Raw genomic sequence first — 16,201 nt, 5'->3', positions numbered from 1 at the left:
ACTTAGAATTAAAATCAACCCATCCTCACCATCGTTGCTAATTGGTAGGTTTAGGACTTGGCATTTGATTAATAATAAATTTTTGCACATTTAAACCTGTTTCTTTCATATTCTAAATAAGCCATATATATTAATACATTAAAGTCTGGATTCTCTTAACGACCTGGGGATAAGAGCCCCAGGCAAAACCGCCCAAAGACTATGATATTGTACCAGCGGGGATATGAACCCTCGTCCAGGATATCTGTATGCCAGTGACCATACCACTCGGCCACGAAGAAAGAAATAAGTCAATGACAATTCTTTTTTATATATATATATATACCTGTCAAATTCTGGTTTCCTGTACTTAGAATTGAAATCAACCCATCTTCACCATCTTTGTTAATTGGTAGGTTTGGGACTTGGCATTCGATTAATGATATATTTTTGCACATTTAAACGTGTTTCTTTCATATTTCAAATAAGCCATATATATTAATACATTAAAGTCTGGATTCTCTTAACGACCTGGGGATCGGAGCCACAGGCGGAACCGCCCAAAGACTCTGATATCGGACCAGCGGGGATTTGAACCTTCGTCCAGGATATCTGTATGCCAGTGACCATACCACTCAGCCACGAAGAACGATAAAAGTCAATGACAATTCTTCTATACATATACCTGTCAAATTCTGGTTTTCTGTACTTAGAATTGAAATCAACCCATCTTCACCATCGTAGCTAATTGGTAGGTTTCGGACTTGGCATTCGATTAATGATAAATATTTGCACATTTAAACGTGTTTCTTTCATATTTCAAATAAGCCATATATATTAATACATTAAAGTCTGGATTCGATTAACGACCTGGGGATCAGAGCCCCAAGGCGGAACTGCCCAAAGACTATGATATCGGACCAGCGGGGATTTGAACCCTCGTCCAGGATATCTATATGCCAGTGACCATACCACTCGTCCACGAAGAAAGATAAAAGTCAATGACAATTCTTCTATACATATACCTGTCAAATTCTGGTTTTCTGTACTTAGAATTAAAATCAACCCATTTTCACCATCGTAGCTAATTGGTAGGTTTGGGACTTGGCATTCGATTAATGATAAATTTTTTCACATTTAAACGTGTTTTTTTCTTATTTTAAATAAGCCATATATATTAATACATTAAAGTCTGGATTCTCTTAACGACCTGGGGATCAGAGCCCCAGGCGGAACAGCCTAAAGACTATGATATCGGACCAGCGGGGATTTGAACTCTCGTCCAGGATATCTGTATGCTAGTGACCATACCACTCGGCCACGGAGAAAGATAAATGTCAATGACAATTCTTGTATACATATACCTGTCAAATTTTGGTTTTCTGTACTTAGAATTCAAATCAACCCATCCTCACCATCGTAGCTAATTGGTAGGTTTGGGACTTGGCATTCGATTAATGATAAATATTTGCACATTTAAACGTGTTTCTTTCATATTTCAAATAAGCCATATATATTAATACATTAAAGTCTGGATTCTCTTAACGACCTGGGGATCAGAGCCCCTGGCGGAACCGCCTAAAGACTATGATATCGGACCAGCGGGGATTTGAACCCTCGTCCAGGATATCTATATGCCAGTGTCCATACCACTCGGCCACGAAGAAAGATAAAAGTCAATGACAATTCTTCTATACATATACCTGTCAAATTCTGGTTTTCTGTACTTAGAATTGAAATCAACCCATCTTCACCATCGTATGTAATTGCTAGGTTAGGAACTTGGCATTCAATTAATGATAAATTTTTTGCACATTTAAACGTGTTTCTTTCATATTTTAAATAAGCCTTATATATTAATACATTAAAGTCTGGATTCTCTTAATGACCTGGGGATCAGAGCCCCAGGCGGAACCGCCCAAAGACTATGATATCGGACCAGCGGGGATTTGAACCCTCGTATAGGATATCTGTATGCCAGTGACCATACCACTCGGCCACGAAAAAAGATAAAAGTCAATGACAATTCTTCTATACATATACCTGTCAAAGTCTGGTTTTCTGTACTTAGAATTAAAATCAACCCATCCTCACCATCGTTGCTAATTGGTAGGTTTAGGACTTGGCATTTGATTAATAATAAATTTTTGCACATTTAAACCTGTTTCTTTCATATTCTAAATAAGCCATATATATTAATACATTAAAGTCTGGATTCTCTTAACGACCTGGGGATAAGAGCCCCAGGCAAAACCGCCCAAAGACTATGATATTGTACCAGCGGGGATATGAACCCTCGTCCAGGATATCTCTATGCCAGTGACCATACCACTCGGCCACGAAGAAAGAAAAAAGTCAATGACAATTCTTTTTTATATATATATATATACCTGTCAAATTCTGGTTTCCTGTACTTAGAATTGAAATCAACCCATCTTCACCATCTTTGTTAATTGGTAGGTTTGGGACTTGGCATTCGATTAATGATATATTTTTGCACATTTAAACGTGTTTCTTTCATATTTCAAATAAGCCATATATATTAATACATAAAAGTCTGGATTCTCTTAACGACCTGGGGATAAGAGCCCCAGGCAAAACCGCCCAAAGACTATGATATTGTACCAGCGGGGATATGAACCCTCGTCCAGGATATCTGTATGCCAGTGACCATACCATTCGGCCACGAAGAAAGAAAAAAGTCAATGACAATTCTTTTTTATATATATATATATACCTGTCAAATTCTGGTTTCCTGTACTTAGAATTGAAATCAACCCATCTTCACCATCTTTGTTAATTGGTAGGTTTGGGACTTGGCATTCGATTAATGATATATTTTTGCACATTTAAACGTGTTTCTTTCATATTTCAAATAAGCCATATATATTAATACATTAAAGTCTGGATTCTCTTAACGACCTGGGGATCGGAGCCACAGGCGGAACCGCCCAAAGACTCTGATATCGGACCAGCGGGGATTTGAACCTTCGTCCAGGATATCTGTATGCCAGTGACCATACCACTCAGCCACGAAGAACGATAAAAGTCAATGACAATTCTTCTATACATATACCTGTCAAATTCTGGTTTTCTGTACTTAGAATTGAAATCAACCCATCTTCACCATCGTATGTAATTGCTAGGTTAGGAACTTGGCATTCAATTAATGATAAATTTTTTGCACATTTAAACGTGTTTCTTTCATATTTTAAATAAGCCTTATATATTAATACATTAAAGTCTGGATTCTCTTAATGACCTGGGGATCAGAGCCCCAGGCGGAACCGCCTAAAGACTATGATATCGGACCAGCGAGGATTTTAACTCTCGTCCAGGATATCTGTATGCCAGTGACCATACCACTCGGCCACGAAGAAAGATAAAAGTCAATGACAATTCTTCTATATATACATATACCTGTCAAATTTTGGTTTTCTGTACTTAGAATTGAAATCAACCCATCCTCACCATCTTAGCTAATTGGTAGGTTTGGGACTTGGAATTCGATTAATGATATATTTTTGCATATTCAAACGTGTTTCTCTCATATTTCAAATAAGCCATATATATTAATACATTAAAGTCTGGATTCTCTTAACGACCTGGGGATCAGAGCCCCAGGCGGAAATGGCCAAAGACTATGATATCGGACCAGAGGGGATTTGAACTCTCCTCCAGGATATCTGTATGCCAGTGACCATAACACTCGGCCACGAAGAAAGATAAAAGTCAATGACAATTCTTCTATACATATACCTGTCAAATTCTGGTTTTCTGTACTTAGAATTGAAATCAACCCATCTTCACCATCATATCTAATTGGTAGGTTTGGGACTTGGCATTCAATTAATGATGAATTTTTGCACATTTAAACGTGTTTCTTTCATATTTCAAATAAGCCTTATAAATTAATACATTAAAGTTTGGATTCTCTTAACGACCTGGGGATCAGAGCCCCAGGCGGAACCGCCTAAAGACTACGATATCGGACCAGCAGGGATTTGAACTCTCGTCCATTATATCTGTATGCCAGTGACCATACCACTCGGCCACGAAGAAAGATAAAAGTCAATGACAATTCTTCTATACATATACCTGTCAAATTCTGGTTTTCTGTACTTAGAATTGAAATCAACCCATCCTCACCTTCGTAGCTAATTGGTAGTTTTGGGACTTGGCATTCGATTAATGATAAATTTTGGCACATTTAAATGTGTTTCTTTCCATATTTCAAATAAGCCATATATATTAATACATTAAAGTCTGGATTCGCTTAACGACCTGGGGATCAGAGCCCCAGGCGGAACTGCCCAAAGACTATGATATCGGACCAGCGAGGATTTGAACCTTCGTCCAGGATATCTGTATGCCAGGGACCATACCACTCGGCCACGAAGAAAGATAAAAGTCAATGACAATTCTTCTATACATATACATGTCAAATTCTGGTTTTCTGTACTTAGAATTGAAATCAACCCATCTTCACCATCTTAGCTAATTGGTAGGTTTGGCACTTGGCATTCGATTAATGATATATTTTTGCACATTTAACCTGTTTCTTTCATATTTTAAAAAAGCCATATGTATTGATATATTAAAGTCTGGATTCTCTTAACGACCTGGGGATCAGAGCCCCAGGCGGAACCGCCCAAAGACTATGATATCGGACCAGCGGGGATTTGAACCCTCGTATAGGATATCTGTATGCCAGTGACCATACCACTCGGCCACGAAAAAAGATAAAAGTCAATGACAATTCTTCTATACATATACCTGTCAAAGTCTGGTTTTCTGTACTTAGAATTAAAATCAACCCATCCTCACCATCGTTGCTAATTGGTAGGTTTAGGACTTGGCATTTGATTAATAATAAATTTTTGCACATTTAAACCTGTTTCTTTCATATTCTAAATAAGCCATATATATTAATACATTAAAGTCTGGATTCTCTTAACGACCTGGGGATAAGAGCCCCAGGCAAAACCGCCCAAAGACTATGATATTGTACCAGCGGGGATATGAACCCTCGTCCAGGATATCTGTATGCCAGTGACCATACCACTCGGCCACGAAGAAAGAAATAAGTCAATGACAATTCTTTTTTATATATATATATATACCTGTCAAATTCTGGTTTCCTGTACTTAGAATTGAAATCAACCCATCTTCACCATGTTTGTTAATTGGTAGGTTTGGGACTTGGCATTCGATTAATGATATATTTTTGCACATTTAAACGTGTTTCTTTCATATTTCAAATAAGCCATATATATTAATACATTAAAGTCTGGATTCTCTTAACGACCTGGGGATCGGAGCCACAGGCGGAACCGCCCAAAGACTCTGATATCGGACCAGCGGGGATTTGAACCTTCGTCCAGGATATCTGTATGCCAGTGACCATACCACTCAGCCACGAAGAACGATAAAAGTCAATGACAATTCTTCTATACATATACCTGTCAAATTCTGGTTTTCTGTACTTAGAATTGAAATCAACCCATCTTCACCATCGTAGCTAATTGGTAGGTTTCGGACTTGGCATTCGATTAATGATAAATATTTGCACATTTAAACGTGTTTCTTTCATATTTCAAATAAGCCATATATATTAATACATTAAAGTCTGGATTCGATTAACGACCTGGGGATCAGAGCCCCAAGGCGGAACTGCCCAAAGACTATGATATCGGACCAGCGGGGATTTGAACCCTCGTCCAGGATATCTATATGCCAGTGACCATACCACTCGTCCACGAAGAAAGATAAAAGTCAATGACAATTCTTCTATACATATACCTGTCAAATTCTGGTTTTCTGTACTTAGAATTAAAATCAACCCATTTTCACCATCGTAGCTAATTGGTAGGTTTGGGACTTGGCATTCGATTAATGATAAATTTTTTCACATTTAAACGTGTTTTTTTCTTATTTTAAATAAGCCATATATATTAATACATTAAAGTCTGGATTCTCTTAACGACCTGGGGATCAGAGCCCCAGGCGGAACAGCCTAAAGACTATGATATCGGACCAGCGGGGATTTGAACTCTCGTCCAGGATATCTGTATGCTAGTGACCATACCACTCGGCCACGGAGAAAGATAAATGTCAATGACAATTCTTGTATACATATACCTGTCAAATTTTGGTTTTCTGTACTTAGAATTCAAATCAACCCATCCTCACCATCGTAGCTAATTGGTAGGTTTGGGACTTGGCATTCGATTAATGATAAATATTTGCACATTTAAACGTGTTTCTTTCATATTTCAAATAAGCCATATATATTAATACATTAAAGTCTGGATTCTCTTAACGACCTGGGGATCAGAGCCCCTGGCGGAACCGCCTAAAGACTATGATATCGGACCAGCGGGGATTTGAACCCTCGTCCAGGATATCTATATGCCAGTGTCCATACCACTCGGCCACGAAGAAAGATAAAAGTCAATGACAATTCTTCTATACATATACCTGTCAAATTCTGGTTTTCTGTACTTAGAATTGAAATCAACCCATCTTCACCATCGTATGTAATTGCTAGGTTAGGAACTTGGCATTCAATTAATGATAAATTTTTTGCACATTTAAACGTGTTTCTTTCATATTTTAAATAAGCCTTATATATTAATACATTAAAGTCTGGATTCTCTTAATGACCTGGGGATCAGAGCCCCAGGCGGAACCGCCCAAAGACTATGATATCGGACCAGCGGGGATTTGAACCCTCGTATAGGATATCTGTATGCCAGTGACCATACCACTCGGCCACGAAAAAAGATAAAAGTCAATGACAATTCTTCTATACATATACCTGTCAAAGTCTGGTTTTCTGTACTTAGAATTAAAATCAACCCATCCTCACCATAGTTGCTAATTGGTAGGTTTAGGACTTGGCATTTGATTAATAATAAATTTTTGCACATTTAAACCTGTTTCTTTCATATTCTAAATAAGCCATATATATTAATACATTAAAGTCTGGATTCTCTTAACGACCTGGGGATAAGAGCCCCAGGCAAAACCGCCCAAAGACTATGATATTGTACCAGCGGGGATATGAACCCTCGTCCAGGATATCTCTATGCCAGTGACCATACCACTCGGCCACGAAGAAAGAAAAAAGTCAATGACAATTCTTTTTTATATATATATATATACCTGTCAAATTCTGGTTTCCTGTACTTAGAATTGAAATCAACCCATCTTCACCATCTTTGTTAATTGGTAGGTTTGGGACTTGGCATTCGATTAATGATATATTTTTGCACATTTAAACGTGTTTCTTTCATATTTCAAATAAGCCATATATATTAATACATAAAAGTCTGGATTCTCTTAACGACCTGGGGATAAGAGCCCCAGGCAAAACCGCCCAAAGACTATGATATTGTACCAGCGGGGATATGAACCCTCTTCCAGGATATCTGTATGCCAGTGACCATACCATTCGGCCACGAAGAAAGAAAAAAGTCAATGACAATTCTTTTTTATATATATATATATACCTGTCAAATTCTGGTTTCCTGTACTTAGAATTGAAATCAACCCATCTTCACCATCTTTGTTAATTGGTAGGTTTGGGACTTGGCATTCGATTAATGATATATTTTTGCACATTTAAACGTGTTTCTTTCATATTTCAAATAAGCCATATATATTAATACATTAAAGTCTGGATTCTCTTAACGACCTGGGGATCGGAGCCACAGGCGGAACCGCCCAAAGACTCTGATATCGGACCAGCGGGGATTTGAACCTTCGTCCAGGATATCTGTATGCCAGTGACCATACCACTCAGCCACGAAGAACGATAAAAGTCAATGACAATTCTTCTATACATATACCTGTCAAATTCTGGTTTTCTGTACTTAGAATTGAAATCAACCCATCTTCACCATCGTAGCTAATTGGTAGGTTTCGGACTTGGCATTCGATTAATGATAAATATTTGCACATTTAAACGTGTTTCTTTCATATTTCAAATAAGCCATATATATTAATACATTAAAGTCTGGATTCGATTAACGACCTGGGGATCAGAGCCCCAAGGCGGAACTGCCCAAAGACTATGATATCGGACCAGCGGGGATTTGAACCCTCGTCCAGGATATCTATATGCCAGTGACCATACCACTCGTCCACGAAGAAAGATAAAAGTCAATGACAATTCTTCTATACATATACCTGTCAAATTCTGGTTTTCTGTACTTAGAATTGAAATCAACCCATTTTCACCATCGTAGCTAATTGGTAGGTTTGGGACTTGGCATTCGATTAATGATAAATTTTTTCACATTTAAACGTGTTTTTTTCTTATTTTAAATAAGCCATATATATTAATACATTAAAGTCTGGATTCTCTTAACGACCTGGGGATCAGAGCCCCAGGCGGAACCGCCTAAAGACTATGATATCGGACCAGCGGGGATTTGAACTCTCGTCCAGGATATCTGTATGCCAGTGACCATACCACTCGGCCACGAAGAAAGATAAAAGTCAATGACAATTCTTCTATACATATACCTGTCAAATTCTGGTTTTCTGTACTTAGAATTGAAATCAACCCATCTTCACCATCGTATCTAATTGGTAGGTTTGGGACTTGGCATTCAATTAATGATAAATTTTTGCACATTTAAACGTGTTTCTTTCATATTTCAAATAAGCCTTATATATTAATACATTAAAGTCTGGATTCTCTTAACGACCTGGGGATCAGAGCCCCAGGCGGAACCGCCTAAAGACTATGATATCGGACCAGCAGGGATTTGAACTCTCGTCCAGGATATCTGTATGCCAGTGACCATACCACTCGGCCACGAAGAAAGATAAAAGTCAATGACAATTCTTCTATACATATACCTGTCAAATTCTGGTTTTCTGTACTTAGAATTGAAATCAACCCATCTTCACCATCGTAGCTAATTGGTAGGTTTGGGACTTGGCATTCGATTAATGATATATTTTTGCACATTTAAACGTGTTTCTCTCATATTTCAAATAAGCCATATATATTAATACATTAAAGTCTGGATTCTCTTAACGACCTGGGGATCAGAGCCCCAGGCGGAATGGCCAAAGACTATGATATCGGACCAGCGAGGATTTGAACTCTCGTCCAGGATATCTGTATGCCAGTGACCATACCACTCGGCCACGAAGAAAGATAAAAGTCAATGACAATTCTTCTATACATATACATGTCAAATTCTGGTTTTCTGTACTTAGAATTGAAATCAACCCATCTTCACCATCTTAGCTAATTGGTAGGTTTGGGACTTGGCATTGAATTAATGATAATTTTTGCACATTTAAACGTGTTTCTTTCATATTTCAAATAAGCCATAAATTAATACATTAAAGTCTGGATTCTCTTAACGACCTGGGGATCAGAGCCCCAGGCGGAACCGCCCAAAGACTATGATATCGGACCAGCGGGGATTTGAACCTCTCGTCATATATCTGTATGCCAGTGACCATACCACTCGGCCACGAAGAAAGATAAAAGTCAATGACAATTCTTCTATACATATACCTGTCAAATTCTGGTTTTCTGTACTTAGAATTCAAATCAACCCATCCTCACCATCGTAGCTAATTGGTAGGTTTGGGACTTGGCATTCGATTAATGATAAATTTTGCACATTTAAACCTGTTTCTTTCATATTTCAAATAAGCCATATATATTAATACATTAAAGTCTGGATTCTCTTAATGACCTGGGGATCAGAGCCCCAGGCGGAACCGCCCAAAGACTATGATATTGGACCAGCGGGGATTTGAACCCTCGTCCAGGATATCTGTATGCCAGTGACCATACCACTCGGCCACGAAGAAAGATAAAAGTCAATGACAATTCTTCTATACATATACCTGTCAAATTCTGGTTTTCTGTACTTAGAATTGAAATCAACCCATCTTCACCATCTTGCTAATTGGTAGGTTTGGACTTGGCATTCGATTAATGATATATTTTTGCACATTTAAACCCGTTTTCTTTCATATTTCAAATAAGCCATATATATTAATACATTAAAGTCTGGATTCTCTTAACGACCTGGGGATCAGATCCCAGGCGGAACCGCCCAAAGACTATGATATCGGACCAGCGGGGATTTGAACCCTCGTCCAGGATATCTGTATGCCAGTGACCATACCACTCGGCCACGAAAAAAGATAAAAGTCAATGACAATTCTTCTATACATATACCTGTCAAATTCTGGTTTTCTGTACTTAGAATTGAAATCAACCCATCTTCACCATCGTTGCTAATTGGTAGGTTTAGGACTTGGCATTCGATTAATGATAAATTTTTGCACATTTAAACGTGTTTCTTTCATATTTCAAATAAGCCATATATATTAATACATTAAAGTCTGGATTCTCTTAACGACCTGGGGATAAGAGCCCCAGGCAAAACCGCCCAAAGACTATGATATTGTACCAGCGGGGATATGAACCCTCGTCCAGGATATCTCTATGCCAGTGACCATACCACTCGGCCACGAAGAAAGAAAAAAGTCAATGACAATTCTTTTTTATATATATATATATACCTGTCAAATTCTGGTTTCCTGTACTTAGAATTGAAATCAACCCATCTTCACCATCTTTGTTAATTGGTAGGTTTGGGACTTGGCATTCGATTAATGATATATTTTTGCACATTTAAACGTGTTTCTTTCATATTTCAAATAAGCCATATATATTAATACATTAAAGTCTGGATTCTCTTTACGACCTGGGGATCGGAGCCACAGGCGGAACCGCCCAAAGACTCTGATATCGGACCAGCGGGGATTTGAACCCTCGTCCAGGATATCTGTATGCCAGTGAGCATACCACTCAGCCACGAAGAACGATAAAAGTCAATGACAATTCTTCTATACATATACCTGTCAAATTCTGGTTTTCTGTACTTAGAATTGAAATCAACCCATCTTCACCATCGTAGCTAATTGGTAGTTTGGGACTTGGCATTCGATTAATGATAAATATTTGCATATTTAAACGTGTTTCTTTCATATTTCAAATAAGCCATATATATTGATACATTAAAGTCTGGATTCTTAACGACCTGGGGATCAGAGCCCCAGGCGGAACTGCCCAAAGACTATGATATCGGACCAGCGGGGATTTGAACCCTCATCTAGGATATCTGTATGCCAGTGTCCATACCACTCGGCCACGAAGAAAGATAAAAGTCAATGACAATTCTTCTATACATATACCTGTCAAATTCTGGTTTTCTGTACTTAGAATTGAAATCAACCCATCTTCACCATCGTATGTAATTGCTAGGTTAGGAAACTTGGCATTCAATTAATGATAAATTTTTTGCACATTTAAACGTGTTTCTTTCATATTTTAAATAAGCCTTATATATTAATACATTAAAGTCTGGATTCTCTTAATGACCTGGGGATCAGAGCCCTAGGCGGAACTGCCCAAAGACTATGATATCGGACCAGCGGGGATTTGAACTCTCGTCCAGGATATCTGTATGCCAGTGACCATACCACTCGGCCACGAAGAAAGATAAAAGTCAATGACAATTCTTCTATATATACATATACCTGTCAAATTATGGTTTTCTGTACTTAGAATTGAAATCAACCCATCTTCACCATCTTAGCTAATTGGTAGGTTTGGGACTTGGAATTCGATTAATGATATATTTTTGCACATTCAAACGTGTTTCTCTCATATTTCAAATAAGCCATATATATTAATACATTAAAGTCTGGATTCGCTTAACGACCTGGTGATCAGAGCCCCAGGCGGAAACGGCCAAAGACTATGATATCGGACCAGCGGGGATTTGAACTCTCGTCCAGGATATCTGTATGCCAGTGACCATACCACTCGGCCACGAAGAAAAATAAAAGTCAATGTCAATTCTTCTATACATATACCTGTCAAAGTCTGGTTTTCTGTACTTAGAATTGAAATCAACCTATCTTCACCATCATATCTAATTCGTAGGTTTGGGACTTGGCATTCAATTAATGATAAATTTTTGCACATTTAAACGTGTTTTTTTTCATATTTCAAATAAGCCTTATAAATTAATACATTAAAGTTTGGATTCTCTTAACGACCTGGGGATCAGAGCTCCAGGCGGAACCGCCTAAAGACTACGATATCGGACCAGCAGGGATTTGAACTCTCGTCCATTATATCTGTATGCCAGTGACCATACCACTCGGCCACGAAGAAAGATAAAAGTCAATGACAATTCTTCTATACATATACCTGTCAAATTCTGGTTTTCTGTACTTAGAATTCAAATCAACCCATCCTCAGCTTCGTAGCTAATTGGTAGTTTTGGGACTTGGCATTCGATTAATGATAAATTTTGGCACATTTAAACGTGTTTCTTTCATATTTCAAATAAGCCATATATATTAATACATTAAAGTCTGGATTCGCTTAACGACCTGGGGATCGGAGCCACAGGCGGAACCGCCCAAAGACTCTGATATCGGACCAGCGGGGATTTGAACTTTCGTCCAGGATATTTGTATGCCAGTGAGCATACCACTCAGCCACGAAGAACGATAAAAGTCAATGACAATTCTTCTATATATATACCTGTCAAATTCTGGTTTTCTGTACTTAGAATTGAAATCAACCCATCTTCACCATCGTAGCTAATTGGTAGGTTTCGGACTTGGCATTCGATTAATGATAAATATTTGCACATTTAAACGTGTTTCTTTCATATTTCAAATAAGCCATATATATTAATACATTAAAGTCTGGATTCGATTAACGACCTGGGGATCAGAGCCCCAAGGCGGAACTGCCCAAAGACTATGATATCGGACCCGTGGGGATTTGAACCCTCGTCCAGGATATCTATATGCCAGTGATCATACCACTCGTCCACGAACAAAGATAAAAGTCAATAACAATTCTTCTATACATATACCTGTCAAATTCTGGTTTTCTGTACTTAGAATTGAAATCAACCCATTTTCACCATCGTAGCTAATTGGTAGGTTTGGGACTTGGCATTCGATTAATGATAAATTTTTTCACATTTAAACGTGTTTTTTTCTTATTTTAAATAAGCCATATATATTAATACATTAAAGTCTGGATTCTCTTAACGACCTGGGGATCAGAGCCCCAGGCGGAACCGCCTAAAAACTATGATATCGGACCAGCGGGGATTTGAACTCTCGTCCAGGATATCTGTATGCTAGTGACCATACCACTCGGCCACGGAGAAAGATAAATGTCAATGACAATTCTTGTATACATATACCTGTCAAATTTTGGTTTTCTGTACTTAGAATTCAAATCAACCCATCCTCACCATCGTAGCTAATTGGTAGGTTTGGGACTTGGCATTCGATTAATGATAAATATTTGCACATTTAAACGTGTTTCTTTTATATTTCAAATAAGCCATATATATTAATACATTAAAGTCTGGATTCTCTTAACGACCTGGGGATCAGAGCCCCAGGCGGAACCGCCTAAAGACTATGATATCGGACCAGCAGGGATTTGAACCCTCGTCCAGGATATCTATATGCCAGTGTCCATACCACTCGGCCACGAAGAAAGATAAAAGTCAATGACAATTCTTCTATACATATACCTGTCAAATTCTGGTTTTCTGTACTTAGAATTGAAATCAACCCATCTTCACCATCGTATGTAATTGCTAGGTTAGGAACTTGGCATTCAATTAATGATAAATTTTTTGCACATTTAAACGTGTTTCTTTCATATTTTAAATAAGCCTTATATATTAATACATTAAAGTCTGGATTCTCTTAATGACCTGGGGATCAGAGCCCCAGGCGGAACCGCCTAAAGACTATGATATCGGACCAGCGAGGATTTTAACTCTCGTCCAGGATATCTGTATGCCAGTGACCATACCACTCGGCCACGAAGAAAGATAAAAGTCAATGACAATTCTTCTATATATACATATACCTGTCAAATTTTGGTTTTCTGTACTTAGAATTGAAATCAACCCATCTTCACCATCTTAGCTAATTGGTAGGTTTGGGACTTGGCATTCAATTAATGATAAATTTTGGCACATTTAAATGTGTTTCTTTCATATTTCAAATAAGCCATATATATTAATACATTAAAGTCTGAATTCGCTTAACGACCTGGGGATCAGAGCCCCAGGCGGAACTGCCCAAAGACTATGATATCGGACCAGCGAGGATTTGAACCTTCGTCCAGGATATCTGTATGCCAGGGACCATACCACTCGACCACGAAGAAAGATAAAAGTCAATGACAATTCTTCTATACATATACATGTCAAATTCTGGTTTTCTGTACTTAGAATTGAAATCAACCCATCTTCACCATCTTAGCTAATTAGTAGGTTTGGCACTTGGCATTCGATTAATGATAAATATTTGCACATTTAACCTGATTCTTTCATATTTCAAAAAAGCCATATGTATTAATATATTAAAGTCTGGATTCTCTTAACGACCTGGGGATCAGAGCCCCAGGCGGAACCGCCCAAAGACTATGATATCGGACCAGCGGGGATTTGAACCCTCGTATAGGATATCTGTATGCCAGTGACCATACCACTCGGCCACGAAAAAAGATAAAAGTCAATGACAATTCTTCTATACATATACCTGTCAAAGTCTGGTTTTCTGTACTTAGAATTAAAATCAACCCATCCTCACCATCGTTGCTAATTGGTAGGTTTAGGACTTGGCATTTGATTAATGATAAATTTTTGCACATTTAAACCTGTTTCTTTCATATTCTAAATAAGCCATATATATTAATACATTAAAGTCTGGATTCTCTTAACGACCTGGGGATAAGAGCCCCAGGCAAAACCGCCCAAAGACTATGATATTGTACCAGCGGGGATATGAACCCTCGTCCAGGATATCTCTATGCCAGTGACCATACCACTCGGCAACGAAGAAAGAAAAAAGTCAATGACAATTCTTTTTTATATATATATATACCTGTCAAATTCTGGTTTCCTGTACTTAGAATTGAAATCAACCCATCTTCACCATCTTTGTTAATTGGTAGGTTTGGGACTTGGCATTCGATTAATGATATATTTTTGCACATTTAAACGTGTTTCTTTCATATTTCAAATAAGCCATATATATTAATACATTAAAGTCTAGATTCTCTTTACGACCTGGGGATCGGAGCCACAGGCGGAACCGCCCAAAGACTCTGATATCGGACCAGCGGGGATTTGAACCCTCGTCCAGGATATCTGTATGCCAGTGAGCATACCACTCAGCCACGAAGAACGATAAAAGTCAATGACAATTCTTCTATACATATACCTGTCAAATTCTGGTTTTCTGTACTTAGAATTGAAATCAACCCATCTTCACCATCGTAGCTAATTGGTAGGTTTCGGACTTGACATTCGATTAATGATAAATATTTGCACATTTAAACGTGTTTCTTTCATATTTCAAATAAGCCATATATATTAATACATTAAAGTCTGGATTCGATTAACGACCTGGGGATCAGAGCCCCAGGCGGAACTGCCCAAAGACTATGATATCGGACCAGCGGGGATTTGAACCCTCGTCCAGGATATCTATATGCCAGTGACCATACCACTCGTCCACGAAGAAAGATAAAAGTCAATGACAATTCTTCTATACATATACCTGTCAAATTCTGGTTTTCTGTACTTAGAATTGAAATCAACCCATTTTCACAATCGTAGCTAATTGGTAGGTTTGGGACTTGGCATTCGATTAATGATAAATTTTTTCACATTTAAACGTGTTTTCTTCTTATTTCAAATAAGCCATATATATTAATACATTAAAGTCTGGATTCTCTTAACGACATGGGGATCAGAACCCCAGGCGGAACCGCCCAAAGACTATGATATCGGACCAGCGGGGATTTGAACCCTCATCCAGGATATCTGTATGCCAGTGTCTATACCACTCGGCCACGAAGAAAGATAAAAGTCAATGACAATTCTTCTATACATATACCTGTCAAATTCTGGTTTTCTGTACATAGAATTGAAATCAACCCATCTTCACCATCTTAGCTAATTGGTAGGTTTGGGACTTGGCATTCAATTAATGTTAAATTTTTGCACATTTAAACGTGTTTCTTTCATATTTCAAATAAGCCATATATATTGATAAATTAAAGTCTGGATTCTCTTAACGACCTGGGGATCAGAGCCCTAGGCGGAAACGCCCA

Source organism: Palaemon carinicauda, chromosome 5 (assembly GCF_036898095.1).
Source record: "Palaemon carinicauda isolate YSFRI2023 chromosome 5, ASM3689809v2, whole genome shotgun sequence".
Classification (NCBI taxonomy): domain Eukaryota; kingdom Metazoa; phylum Arthropoda; class Malacostraca; order Decapoda; family Palaemonidae; genus Palaemon; species Palaemon carinicauda.
The sequence above is the reverse complement of the archived record's forward strand: the minus strand, read 5'-3'. Positions refer to the sequence as shown.